Genomic DNA, 11,966 nt, shown 5'->3' with positions numbered 1-11,966 from the left:
GTGGAAAACGCAGACCTGGTTTGCATTACGGAAACCTGGTTGGGCTCAGAGGGAGGTGTCCCTCTGACTGAACTTTGCCCACCAGGTTTCGGGATGCTACACCAACTGAGGGCCCAGGGAAGGGAAGGCGGGGTGGCGGTTGTTATAAGGGAAGCCCTTAGTCCGCGGGAGGTCACTGTTCCGCAGATAGATGGATGCGAAACCCTCCTCATGAGATGGGGTCCACAGGGTCAGTTGGATCTGCTGATCACGTACCTATCTCCCAGCTGCGTGGCAGTGGCCCTGCCTGGCCTACTCGATGCCCTGTCGGGATTGGTGGTGGAGCTCCCCAGACTTTTGGTACTAGGGGACTTCAACCTGCCTTCCCTGGGCGGGGGGTTGGGGGTGGCTCGGGAGTTCATGGCATCCATGGCGGCCATGGACCTGACTCAGATTATTCAGAGACTGACTCATGAGGAAGGGCACACACCCGATCTTGTTTTTATTTCGGAGCAGTGGTGTGTTATGCTCGGTGGGAGGGGTATTTGTCATTTCCCCCTGTCATGGACTGACCATCATCTCCTCCGGTTGGACTTCCAGAATGCCACCCCACCTTGCTGGGATGCGGAACGGACCATCTGGTTCTGACCCAGTCGCCTGATGGACCCGGAGAGGTTCCAGACGGAGCTTGGGATGATCCCTCTCTCTCTCTCCACGCCCCGGTCGAGACCCTGGTGGAGGCCTGGGATAGGGCGGCTGCTGGGGCTCTCAACCGTGTCGTGCCTTTGAGGCCTCTGACCCGGCGCAGACCCCGGCTTGCCCCTTGGTATACTGAGGAGCTCCGAGGGATGAAGCGCAGGAGAAGAGGCCTAGAGAGCTGTTGGAGGGCTAGTCGTTCCAAATCTGACCGAGCCCAGCTAAGATCGTTCACACGGTCTTACCTGGAGGCGATGGTGGCAGCGAAGTGTACATACTTCTCCGCCCTCATCACTTCCGCAGATAATCGCCCGGCTGCCCTGTTTAGGGTATCCCGCTCCCTCCTGTATCAGAGGGTGGGAGAGGACCCTTTGCGGGGGCGAGCCGAGGAGTTTAGTCAACATCTGCGGGACAAGATCGCTCAGATTCGGCATGGCTTGGGCAGGGTCGGACGGTGGGGAGGTGGCGGGTCTTGTTATCTGGGAAGAGTTTGACCCTGTTACCCCAGAGGAAGTGGACAGGATCATGAGGAAGCTGAGTGCGACCACTTGCATACTGGACCCATGTCCCTCCTGGCTGGTTTATGCAGCTCGGGAGGTGACACGCAGTTGGATCCAGGCAGTGATAACGGCATCCTTGGATGGAGGGAGTTTTCCCACTGCCTTGAAGGAGGTGGTGGTTAGGCCCCTCCTTAAGAAACCTGCCTTGGATCCAACCATTTTGGGTAACTTTCGTCCGGTCTCCAACTTTCGCTTTCTGGCAAAGGTTGTTGAGAGCGTGGAGGCACGTCAGTTTCTGGTGGCTCTGGATGAAGCAGATTGCCTAGACCTGTGCCAATCGGGTTACAGGCCCGGTTACAGCACGGAGACGGCATTGGTCGTGCTGGTGGATGCTCTGGAGGGCTCGGGACAGGGGTCATTCCTCGCTCCTGGTCCTATTAGATCTCTCGGCGGCTTTTGATACATCGACCATGGTATCATGCTGCGACGCCTCAAGTGGCTGGCACTGTTTTACAGTGGTTCGCCTCCTACCTCTTGTGTCGTATACAAGCGGTGTTGGCAGGGAGGCAGAGGTCAGCCATGAGGCCCCTCACTTGTGGGGTGCCTCAGGGGTCGGTCCTCTTGCCCCTCCTGTTCAACATTTACATGAAGCCGCTGGGAGAGATCATCAGTGGTTTTGGGGTGGGGTATCCTCAGTACGCTGATGATATCCAGCTTTTTATATCCACTCCGAACCAGACCAGTGATGCCCTCGACGTGATGTCCCAGTGCCTGGAAGCGGTACGGATCTGGATGGGGAGTAACAGGCTTCGACTCAACCTGGCCAAGACCAAGTGGCTGTGGATACCGGCATCTCGGGCCGAGCTAGAAGTTCCAACGCTGTCTATTGGGGGGCGAGGTGTTGCCCCCCATAGACAGGGCGCGCAACTTGGGCATCCTCTTGGATTCACGGCTGAGTTTGGAAGGACATATCATGGCCATGACCGGGGGGAGGCGTTTGCCCAGGTTCACCTGGTGTGCCAGTTGCGACCATACTTGGACTGAGATGCCCTACACATAGTCACTCATGTGCTAGTCACCTCCCGGATCAACTACTGCAATGCTCTCTATCTGGGGCTGCCCGTGAAGACCACCCGGAGGCTTCAGCTGGTACAGAATGCGGCTGTGTGGGTTGTTGCGGGAGGGATTCGATACTCCCATATTACACCTCTCCTGCGCGGCTTGCATTGGTTGCCGGTTGCCCTCCAGGTGAGATTCAAGGTGCTGGTGTTAACCTATAAAGCCCTTCATGGCTTAGGCCCAGGCTATTTGTCGGACCACCTGCAACCAGCGTCAATTTCCCAACGCCCGGTGCGCTCTCACAGAGAGGGCCTGCTCAGGGTGCCGTCGGCTAGACAATGTCAGCTGGCGACCCCCAGGGGAAGAGCTTTCTCTGTGAGCGCCCCCACCCTTCGGAATCAACTTCCCTTGGGGCTCTGGTTGGCCCCTGACCTTTGCACCTTCCGCCGTGAATTGAAAACCTGGCTATTTATGTCCCCCAGCCTGGACTGATGAGGTAATATATTTTAAAATTTTTAAAACTTTTCATATTTTTGTGTATATTTGTTGATTTTAACAGTTGCTTGGTCGATTGTTGTTGTGAGCCGCCCTTAGTCCTTGGAGATAGGGCGGCATACAAATTTTATAAATAAATAAATAAATAAATAAATAAATAAATAAATAAATAAATAAATAAGGAGTCTTGCACGAATTACCTATGCTTATGCATGCTGTCTTCATTTTTTTCATAGAAGTCTGGAAATACAGAATGTAAATGCTTTAAGATAAACAATAACAGTTTTTGGTCAGTCATCAGTGAGTAGGTAAGAATAAGAGAAATGTTATTCTAGATACTAGCAAATATAAGAAGACATGAGACAAAGATCCTTCTCTATTTCTCACAATCAGATGTGTCTTAGGTGTTCATAAGCAGGAGATGAAAATATATCATTTCCCCACCACTGTTCTCCCAAAACTGATAATTTTGAACAATGCCACCTCCAACCTGGAATCTACAACTGATAGCCTTCAACAAACTTTTCTCTAGGAATTGATTCAACTTTCTTTTAAAGATCTCCAAATTGGTGGCTATCACACTGTTTTGTGTGAATAAACTTCACAGGTTATTTATTTATTTATTTATTTATTATTCATATTTCTATGCCGCCCAACTCTCCGAGGACTCTGGGCGGCTTACAACAAAGACAGTATAAACAATATACAATAAAAGACATTAAAAAACCCATACACACCGCTCATGGCTGGATCTTGCAAGATCGCAGTGGCGAGATCAATGGCCCCAAGCCTGCCGGAAAAGCCAGTAGGGTGTGAGCAGTCTGGGCCTCAGGAGGTAGCTGATTCCAGAGAGCCGGGGCAGCCACAGAGAAGGCCTTCCCCCGCAGACCCGCCAGTTGACATTGTTTAGCTGACGGGACCTGGAGGAGGCCAACTCTGTGGGATCTTACCGGTCGTTGGGAGCTATGCGGTAGAAGACGGTCTCGAAGATAGCCTGGCCCTAAGTCATATAGGGCTTTAAAGGTAATAACCAACACCTTGAATTGTGACCGGAGATCGATAGGAAGCCAGTGCAGCTCACAGAGGATTGGTGTAATGTGGGAGTACCTAGGTGCACCCACGACCGCTCAAACGGCTGCATTCTGGACCAACTGTAGCCTCCGAACACTTTTCAGGGGTTGCCCCATGTAGAGCGCGTTGCAATAATCTAACTGTGAGGTCACAAGGGCATGAGTGACCATGAGAAGAACCTCCCGATCCAGGTAGAGTCACAATTGGTGTACAAGGCGAACCTGTACAAAGGTCCCCTTAGCCACAGCTGCCAGGTGTTGCTCTAATCTCAGCTGTGGGTCAAGGAGGACACCCAAATTGCGAACCTGTTCTGAGGGGGACAGCTTCTCCCCCCCCCAGGGCTAAGGATGGACAATCGACATGGTCCTTGGGAGGCAATATCCACAGCCACTTGGTCTTGTCTGGGTTAAGTCTGAGCCTGTTGACTCCCATCCAGATTCTCACAGCCTCCAGGCACTGGCACATCACATCCACTGTTTCACTGAAATGATGCGAGGTGGAGATATACAGCTGGGTATCATCGGCATACTGCTGATATCCCACCCCGTATCGTCGGATGATCTCCCCCAGCGATTTCATGTAGATGTTGAATAGAAGGGGAGAGAGGACCGAGCCCTGAGGCACCCCACAAATGAGGGGCCTAGGGGCCGACTCTTATCTCTTAGCCGGACCTTGCTGGAAAAAGAACAAAGGAAAGAGAGTGAGAAGAAGCAAGTGAAGGAATGTGGGTGGATGCGGAAACACGTAGCTTACTGATAAGAAGTTGGCAAAGCTACGGAGAGTCTGACAGTCCAGAAATAATGAGCTCAGCTGGGAAATAAAATAACGCAGTGACATTCCCCTTCTTTGCCAGTTGAGCGAATATCAGTTCATCATCAAATAAGGCACATCTTCTCACGCAGATACTCGTGTTGAGCTGCTGGAAGTGGTTTGTTGAGCATATCAGCAATTTGATCATGTGTAGATACATATTGCATTTTGACAAAACCTTTTTTCACTAAATGTTTTATGTTTTGGTAACGGATGTCAATGTGTCTGGACCTAGAACCTGTAAAATGAGATTCAGAAATATAAACCACCGATTCATTGTCTTCCATCACGGTGATCGGTCGGATCGGGTGTGTCCAGATATCTGTGACTAAAGCATCAAACCAAGTTAGGGAATTACATGCATCTGAAACACAAGCATATTCAGCTTCAGTAGATGAACAAGAAACAAAATTCTGTTTACGTACTTGCCAATAAACAGGACATCCATTTAAGAACATCATATAACCTGAAGTACTTTTACGTGATTTCTTATCACTTGCCCAATCAGAATCTGCATAACAACATAATTCTGCATAATCAGTATGTGTTGGTTCTAACAATAACTTCATATGTTTGGTGTATTTTAGGTATCTCAATAATTTCTTAATACATGTCCAATGAAAACTGTTTTGCCTTACCTACGTGTCGAGATAAGAGATTAACACTAAGTGCAATGTCGGGTCTGATCCAACTACTAATGTATAACAGTGACCCAATGACTGAACGATAAAGTGTTTGATCCTCGAACTCAGGACTTTCTTCTTGTGTCAAGTTGTGAAAATCTGTTTGCATGGGTGTCTTTGTTGTGTTAGCATCTTTCATGTTGCAATGATGCAAAACTTGTTCAATTTTATCTTCTTGTGAAAGACTAAACCCCTTCTGTGTTTTTTCAATCCGAACACCTAAATAAGTGCTAATGTGACCCAATGATTTCAATGTGAAGTATCTCTGCAAAGCTTTGGCAAAAATTTCACTCATTTGCTTATTTGGACCAATATAAACAATATCGTCAACATAAACAAGAACTATCTCATATGCATTGTTAGATCTTTTTGTGAACACGCACTCATCAGTTTCGGACTTAATAAAGCCCATTGAATTTAGTTTGTCAGTAAGACATAAATACCACATTAAACCAGATTGTTTCAGACCATAGAGACTTTTGTTTAGGAACCAGGTATCCCCTTCTTGCTGTCGGAATCCTGGAGGACTTCTCACGTAGATCTCTTCGTCTAGGTCTGCATGTAGATAAGCCGTGTCAACATCAAACTGGAAAACTTCTAAACCAAGGATAGTTGCAGTTGCTAAAGCAATTTTTACACTCTCAGTTCTGACTGTCGGTGAGTAAGTATTTGTGTAGTCCTCAGGATAACGTTGAGCGAAACCCTGAGCTACAAGTCTGGCCTTGTACAATGACTCACCATTTGGTTTCTTTTTGATTCTGTAGACCCATCGAGTGCCAATGACCTTTTTGTTTGCTGGAGGTTTTGCAGGTGTAAATACTTTAAGTTTCTTTAGACTGTCCATTTCAACCTGCATTGCATCATACCATTTGTCTTGCTCTGAATCAGGGAGCTGCTTGATTTGCGTGAAATTATCAGGTGGAAGTGTAACATTGCAAATCAAAGGCAAGGGTGCTTTTGTCAGTTGCCAAGAATATCGTTGTGGAGGGATTCCTTTTGTGACCCTCTTGGAACATCTCGGAACAACTGTCCAGTCTTCTTCTGCTTCGTCCTCGTCCTCACTTTCGTCGCTAGCATCAGCATCCGCGGCTTACGAAGACGGAACATCGGGTTGAGAAGAATCAGTGGAATCTTGATCATCAATCTGCGTAGCATCAGCAGTATCATCTCTAGGAAAATAAACTCCAGGATCATTGGAATGAATCCTGGACCAGTCAATATCTTCTTCAAAATTAGCAGATTGGGAAATCACAATTACATGTTTAGAGTCAATAAATTTGCTCCACTTTGAGTTATCATCAATGCCCATAAATCTCAGTCTCTTTGCTGCTGGACTTCCTTTTCTTCTTTGAGCTAAGGGAATGTTCACCATAGCATATGAACCAAAAATATGGATGTTTTTAAGATCGGGCTTGTAGCCATACAACATGAAGAAAGGAGTCTGATTTGTTACACTGCTCCAAGTACGGTTGACAATGTAATTTGCATACTTGATAGCTTCACCCCAGTATATCTTATCAAGGTTGGCGTCTTCTAGGAGACAACGCATCATGGTTTGCAGTACCCCTTGTCTTCGTTCTATGACTCCATTATGAGCTGGTGTGAAAGGGGCCGATGTCTGATGAAGAATTCCATTCTTACGCATCCAGTCCTGGAAACGCTGAGACATGAACTCGGCACCACGATCACTCTGGATTCTGGCGATGCGAACTTGGTGTTGGGTAGAAACAAGGGTTGCAAAGTCTTTAAAGATCTGAAAGGTCTCTGATTTTTCTTTCATAGGATATACATATCCATATCTAGAGTAATTATCAACAATTGTTAGAAAATATTTTCTACCACCAAATGATGGCGGGAATGGACCAACTATGTCAATGTGAACCAAATCAAAAATGCGTGTTGACAGGCGTGTAGCGCGTTTGGGAATGGCTGCTGCTTTGGATTTGGCCTTTTTGCATACAGCACAATCCAAAAACACCTTACACCCCTTTAGATCCAAACCTTTTGCGAACTCCAGCATCTTCCTAAGAACACGGAAACTGGCATGCCCCAATCTTCTATGCCATTTGTGGATACACCTGGAATGCAAAGGTTTACCTGTTAGTGAATTCTCAACATTAACATTTTTATGCGGAACCTCAGGCTTGCTCTGAGCAACCTGTTTACCAATTCTATTTTTGTTGGCTTTAGGAGCCTTAGGGGTAGCAACAGGATCTCTCACTGGAGCATCTCTCTCTGGGCCTGTGCTCTGCCTTTTTGGAGTTTGCATACTTGCCTGTGTTTGTGTTTTAGGCTTTGGCTTTAAGTAATAAACACCACCAATTAATATGGTTTCAGCAACAATATCTCCATCTTTAACTATGTAACTTGCTTTTTCAAGGTGGTGAACTTGGAACTTTAACATTCTAGACAAGTGATACTGACTAAGCAAATTACTGGTTGCTGTTGGTATGTAATAAACATCAGGAATGAATGCATCGAGCTCTTCAACATAAACAGTTCCTTTTCCTTTGACCTGACAAGGATGATTGGAAAAAGAATAAAGTTCACGTAGTTCTGGTTCAGGCTCGTGCATCTCTGTGAAAAGTTCCTTTCTGTAGGTAACATGCAATGCTGCACCACTGTCCAAAGTCCACAGGAGTCGTCTGTCGTACTCTGGTTGAGGTTGTGGATCATTGGTTAAAGCCAATGTGGCGAGTGGAGTTTGTGGATCACGCCGGGGACCACGACGACCTTGTCTTCCGCCTCTGCCTCTGCCTCTGGAATCTGTTCCTCTGGGCTGGTACGTGACGGGAGCTGGAACTCGTTGGGGACAATCCCGGGTGGCATGTCCCACACGATTGCAGGTGTTGCATCTTGGCATCCTTGGAGCATAGGTCCTTCCTCGGAAGGGGTGCCTAGCTGGAGCTCTTGATGCGGGTGGTCCTCTCAAGTGTGGTGTGGCTAGCATGAATGCCTCTTCTTCAATTAAAAGTCTACAGACATTGTCCACTGTGCGTTGAGCAATAGGGACTTGGTTAATTTTTGTAACAGCATCTTTCCATTCATAATTCAAAGAGTTAATAATGATGCTGATCATTTGAATATCTTCAATGTTATGGCCTCTTTCTCTCAATTCTGTTCTCAGACCTTTCAGTTTGGTCAAATGTCCTCCAATTTGTTCACCAGGTTTCAATCTCGAACCGTGGAGTTCAGACATGAGTAAACATGAAGATTCAATTGAGATAGGCCTGTAGCAATTTTCCAATTCAGCCCAAATTTATCGGGCTGTTGTATTTGGTGGAAAAGTGACCTGCAGTTCAGTATCCATGGACATCAATAATGTTGTGCGGGCCCTTATCTCTAAATCTCTTATTGCAAAGTCCCATGGTTGAGCAGGTGGGTTAAATACCATACAATGACTGCCTTCTCTAAGAAGCAATAGTGTAATCTCACTGACCCAGGCTTTATAATTGTGTCCTGACATTTTTAGTTTTGACTCACCAGTTAGTGGAGAGACAGAAAATGCCTGGTGAGGAGCCTGCACTTGGTATGCTGGCTGTGCTGGCAGGAATGCCTGTGGTATTTGCTGTGCCTGTTGTGGACCTAAAAATGGTCTTGGTTGTGCCATTGGAGGTGGGCCAGGAGGTGGCCCTATTTGCACTTGTGGCTGGGGCACATATGCAGGCATTTGTAGCTGCTGTGGCTGATGCACTGGAATCTGCTGTATTCCAGTTGCCATTTGTGCTTGAGCTGCAATATTGGCGTGGCCTGCTGGAGATGCAATCATTTGCCTTTGCTGTGTTCCATCTAAAAGGGCACCATCACCACCAGGGGGTGTTGGAGTTTGAGCCCGTGGAGACACTTGTGGCGTTTCAGCTTGAATCTCTGAGTGAGTTAGAGACAGGTTTGCCAGGGTCTGCTGTAGTAATTTAAAATGTTCATCTAAGCTCCTTTCTCTTTCAGCTTCCTGTAGTAAATTACTTTCGCCAGCAGATGGTGCTGCACCTTCGGGCAGCTCAGTTTCAAGAAATGATTGCGTGGCAGGTTTATATGTAACTTGATCAGGGAGACTTTCATGTGACGTATGCAGTGCTCTTTGCCTTAATTGGCCTGACACAGAATCCACCAGGGGGAGTGTCTTTGGCTCTGAGCAAGAAGACAAGATGGCCTCTTTTGAAAATCTTAAGTCACGGGATTCTTCCTTATCATGCTCAAGCATAAACAAATCTCTCTTAAATCGAGACAGTTCATTTTCATAATATTTTACATGCTCACAATAGGATTTGATGGCCATCTCACGCTGGGTGAGCTCAGGGCTTTGAGAAGAATAATGAATTACTTCTCTCTCTGCGTGGGGGTGAAAAAGCTTCGCCGTTTGTGGAAACTTTCTTGGCCTGGCACCAAGCACATCGTAATCTGTGGGCTCTGGTAGAATAGATTCATAGCATGCAAATTGAGAAGAAAAAGCTACCGACCTCAGTCGCAGTTCATTATCTTCAAAAGCAGCTGTTCTGATATCTGTCCTTTGATGTGTTTCCGAAAGCATTTTCAGATCTTCTTCACCCATGGCACCTTCTTGTTCCAATTGCGTAGCCGTAGCAAGAGGCTGGAATCTTGAGGGCGTTACTATCTCCTGTTCTTCTTCCAAAGAGGATAAAGCTCTATGCTTCATTTTTCCTTTTTTCTTCTTCTGTTTCGGCATCTTAGCAAAATAATTAGCGTACCTCAGTAGCTAAAAACTAATTGCCTATGCGCTCTTATCAGAAGTAACAAAAACAAGGAAAAAGCCATAAATCAGACCATCCTCGTGCTACCAGAATGTCAGGGCATTTATTAATCCCATGTTTGGCTCTGGGACTAATTACCCTGGTTTGGAGGAGATGAATCGAGGCTTATTCCAAGTTGCACTATTCTGATAAAGAAAACGCGAAGAAGGTTTCTAATAAAACTCATTTATTTGTTATAAAGAAAATAAAACACCTCACTAACTAAGAAAAGTTAATTGTTACATTTTTTAAAGTAATTCGGGCCGGCTATCTCTTAGCCGGACCTTGCTGGAAAAAGAACAAAGGAAAGAGAGAGAGAAGAAGCAAGTGAAGGAATGTGGGTGGATGCGGAAACACGTAGCTTACTGATAAGAAGTTGGCAAAGCTACGGAGAGTCTGACAGTCCAGAAATAATGAGCTCAGCTGGGAAATAAAATAACGCAGTGACAGTCGAAAGCTGCTGAGAGGTCAAGTAGCACCACAATAGAGGAATGATCCCCATCACGGGCTCGCCAGAGATCGTCCATCAGAGCGATCAAAGCAGTTTCCATGCTGTAGCCAGGTCTGATTGAAAAGGGTCCAGATAATCCGTTTCAACCAATGTCCATAGGAGCTGAATTGCCACCACTTTCTCTAGAACCTTCCCCACAAAGGGTACATTGGAGACTGGACGAAAGTTCTTTAATTCTGCTGGGTCCAAGGAAGGCTTCTTGAGGAGGGGCCTTATGACCGCTTCCTTTAATGGTTGTGGAAAAGACCCCTCCCTTAAGGAAGCATTAACTAAAGTCAGGAGCCAGCCTCGTGTCACCTTCCTGCTGGCCGAAACCAGCCAGGAGGGGCACGGGTCCAACAAACAAATGGAGGAACTCATCGCACCCTCAGCCTTGTCCACTTCCTCAGGAGTCACAGGCTCAAACTCATCCCACAGAATACGACTAAGACCTGCCCTGGTCATCTTGGTTGGAATTGCCCAATCAGAGTCCAGGTCCATCTGAATCTGAGCAACTTTATCCGACAGAAACTGCACAAATTCCTCAGCTCTACCCTGTAAGGGCTCCTCCGCTCCCCCTACATCAAGGAGAGAGCGAGTCACCCTAAACAGTGCGGCTGGGCGAGAATCAGCAGATGCAATAATTATTTATGTGATGTGTGATAATTCTCCTTCTTTTGCCACATAATAAGAAAATGTTGAAAAGTAGAGATGGCTGGCCTACCATAAAGCAAGAACAAATCATGTCATATCAGTAAATAATAATTTAATGATTAAGGTCTGCTAAGGACCTCCCTTCATTTCAGAAACCCAGACAGAAAAGTGGTTCTAGAATAGCTTCAGGTATGTCAAATGGACAAACAAGCTGAAAGGGAATCCTGCTTTAAGACTAAAGGCTTTATAAGTATACAAAAATGTTCCTATTTTTTTATATGATGAGTAGTCTTTGAATTGACTCTTGAAGACCATAACAGAAGAACTACTCAGAAGCATAAAACACTCATGTAGTTAACTGCACCAGAGATATCTTTTTTCTTTTGCATCAAGTACCTGTAAGTCATAATTTGCCATTATTTGAGAACTGGATGAGAATGAATCAAAAGTACCATGATAAGATTACACAGTATAATATAAAAATTCTGCAACTGAAACTCTCTTTTAAAAAGAGTTGGGCTTATGGAAATATTCTGGGAAACAATCTATGACTGCTCCCTCCCACTTACAGGCTTTTCTTGTTTCTTTTATTTGTGTCAGAAATAGACCAGAAGCCTTTCTTTTCACATTATCTGCCTGCCCATTATGTTTGTATCAATCTCCAATTCAGCTTTCCAAATAAATGCCATATATATGAAGTTTACTCTCCTTATTCAAATACAGACTGGATGCTTGGAAGGAATCATTTCATTTCATTTTTACTTTAGCCTCTAAATTTGGT

At 45.9% G+C, this 11,966-nt stretch overlaps 1 protein-coding gene across 4 annotated transcripts in view; it reads right to left on the bottom strand.

The window, feature by feature from the left end:
• LDB2 (LIM domain binding 2) overlaps positions 1 to 11,966 on the bottom strand; it is a 548,706-nt gene that overhangs the window by 263,680 nt on the left and 273,060 nt on the right. The gene's annotated exons all lie outside the window — the stretch shown is intronic.

Source organism: Pantherophis guttatus, chromosome 8 (assembly GCF_059756535.1).
Source record: "Pantherophis guttatus breed Tessera chromosome 8, ASM5975653v1, whole genome shotgun sequence".
Classification (NCBI taxonomy): Eukaryota; Metazoa; Chordata; class Lepidosauria; order Squamata; family Colubridae; genus Pantherophis; species Pantherophis guttatus.
This window is presented reverse-complemented; position numbering and strand designations above follow the sequence as displayed.